Raw genomic sequence first — 3,301 nt, 5'->3', positions numbered from 1 at the left:
TGACAATTTAATTGTCGTAGAACATCGGGGTCCTTCTCAAGAATCGAAAGATTTAATTTGTTTTTAATTTGTTTTAAGTTGACATAATAAAATAAAACGTTATAAATACTAACACCAAAACGTTCATACAAATTATTCTATGCTGTATACATCGTGCTCCACAGAATACAGGGTGATGATTTTAGTTTCGTTTATATTCGTTCGTATTTTTTAAACACATTTTCTTTTGTAACTTTTTATAATTCTTGATAACAACACGAAATAGTTAATTTTAAAAACTATGAACTAGAATTTGAGTTAGTTCATATTTAATGTCTTGAACTTGAACTAGTCAATTTTTAAAAAGAATTTTTCCATCACTCTCTTAATAGCTTATTAATTTGTTTGATTAGGTAGAACAAGGCACTACGGGCTTGCATTATTTGCACCGACGTGTAAAGACACCAAGTTATCGCTGTAATTCCATCAATTAATAAATATATAAGAAGAAGTGATAATATTAATAATTTATAATGATTAGGTATAGTGACTAACGAGTAATGAGTATACATACGTATATGGTACCGGTACTGAGTAGTTATCTTTTAATATTTATTAATGATGCCATATAATATTTCTGTAAATAATATAGGTGTATAATATATTCCGTGCACTATTATTATAAATTATTATTTATCAATAAATATATTTAATATTTCGGATTATTATTATTTTATCTTTATAAAATTAATATTTACGAAATTTAATAGAATATGTTTAATCTGTAGTTTAGAACTAAAATTAACTTACCTTGACAGCACAATTGATTAACTCATAAGTTACAGAATAACACAGGAAAAAATGTAACTCGGGTATTCAGCTTAGTTAAAAGTAACTTAACTTTAACTTTTCAACTCGTTATTGCCAGGCCTTGCCAACATATTATAATCAACAATAACAATAATCGACCACACGCAACTACAGCAGTCTGATTAAAAAATCATATATGATACTACAGCTGAGTAGTATGCAACCAGAAATATTTTTATAAATAACTTTGGTCGATGGGTTGCGAGAAAATAAATTTTTTAAATGATAATATTATTACGATTAATTATTTTGGAGGTAAAACTTTAAAACCCTAAAAAAAAAAAAAAACTATGGAATAACCTGAGTAATAAATGTATGTAAGTGGTTCCTAAGTGATTCGACAATTTCATTCAATTTATATGATATAATATAATATATACATATGTTTATATAGATAAGTCATATAAGTTATAAGTAAAATATTTTAATAATATACTAAAATCGAATGGTTAGAGAATATATTAGAATTACACGAAAAAAAAAAAGAATAATGGGAATTCATTTTCAACAATTTAATGGGGTCAAAGTATCAATGTGTATCAATTCGGATGTTCTAATCGACATTATATTATAATACAATGTTATCTATCGGCGTTTTGTATTGTACAACAATAAACAAGAAGAACTTCATAAATATTACTGCAGTGTCCGTATAATTAATCGACAAAATATTAAAATAATATAATCTAGGTATGTATGTTATAATATTCAAAAAATATTATTCGTTGAAACTAGTAGCTTTTCGCCATTTAAGGAGTTCGGTATAGAAAACTATCTATATGTGTGTGTATGTGGGTCGTGTAAATGTGTGCGTAATGCCTAGTGATCATTAGAGTCGGTGTTATTTACACCGATAACCTATTCACGTTTGTCTACTGCGATAAATACGTCGGTATTGATTTGTATACCAACATTTAAAATAGCTAGTGACTTTATGTGAGATAAACTATTATAACTATTAATTATTATACCTAAGCATAGGGCCGGCGGAAAGGCAGTGCAACCAAAACGGAGCACACTTCATAAAAACATTACCTACTGAATAAATTGTATAATAATTCTTAAAATATAACGTCATGTTTTAAACTACAGTAGAAATAATAGTTCTATGACGTCTGTTAGGCGTTACACATGCATCTATAAAATACGGTTTTTTTTTTTATGATGTACTTATACTAGTTACACCTTATAGTGTATAAACTATATAGTATAATAATTCATTTATTTTATTATACAACGTATTAAAATTTAATTATATTATACAAATTTTAAACGGTATAAAATTGAAATTAATTAAGAAGACCACAGCGTATCATGTTTTAAGGAGTAATATTAAGGCAATTCACAAGAATAAAATTTGGGCTATTTGGTCTATGCGTGAGTAGTAAAATTAATATTGATGTGTGTTTCGGAGAATCGATGTAATGTCGCGTATTATACTATGTATAATTCTGTACAATTAAGAGGATGACAACGCACTATTTGTTTTCTCTATATCTAGCATACAGCATAGACAAAACACATAAACGCAGAAACGTTTTTTCAATTTTTTTTTAAAGTAATTTTAGAATAAAATCACCTATTAAAGAGAATAATATTTTTGAGGGAATGACATCGATTTTATATTTTATTGTTATTTTACTTTCAAAATAAACAAAAAAATGTTGTACATTTATATGCTGTTTAAATTGTTTTGAGGCAATATTTTGACAAATTGATTTGAGACATTCCTTCAAAAATATTATTCTCTATCTTTTTTGTAATGGGTGATTTAACTCTAAGATTACCTACTAAAAATAGTATAAAAAAAATTATTCTGCGTAAATGCGTTTTGTCGCGGGCCAGAGAGAGAATACAAATAGTGCGCTGACATTCTCTTAAAATACAAACATTTGCAAATTATATTGTACTTAAAAATGTAGCAAATGTTACATTTTTATAGCTATAAGGATTGAAAATATTATGTTCCCTACAATGTTTTTGCGATAATGTTAATATAATATTATTAGAAGGAGTTTTTACAAATTTTAGTTTATATAGAAGCAATAATTATAAAATAATTATTAAACAATAGTTGGAAATATTTAATTAATATAATTAGTAAAAATTGAAGCATAAAAGGTACTCATTATACTCAGAGTTTATTGATAGATGGTTTTTTTCCATCATAATAATATAGCTATATACTAAAAATATTAAAAAATGGATTTTGACTTTTTTTTATTTATTAAAGATATAATTTATCACTTAAAATTACGCAGTTTTTTTGTTTGTAGAACAAATGGAAATAATAGAGCAAGTTCTTACATTTTCAAATTTTTTTATGTGCCCAATAATATTTTGTATATTACTTTTGACATCGTATAAACGTATTGTTATCCGCACAATAATTAATAATTGTATAATATTAACAATTTGGAAATTATAAATAAATACTAAATAGCATTTAAAA

This window comes from Acyrthosiphon pisum, chromosome X (genome assembly GCF_005508785.2).
Source record: "Acyrthosiphon pisum isolate AL4f chromosome X, pea_aphid_22Mar2018_4r6ur, whole genome shotgun sequence".
Classification (NCBI taxonomy): Eukaryota; Metazoa; Arthropoda; class Insecta; order Hemiptera; family Aphididae; genus Acyrthosiphon; species Acyrthosiphon pisum.
This window is presented reverse-complemented; position numbering follows the sequence as displayed.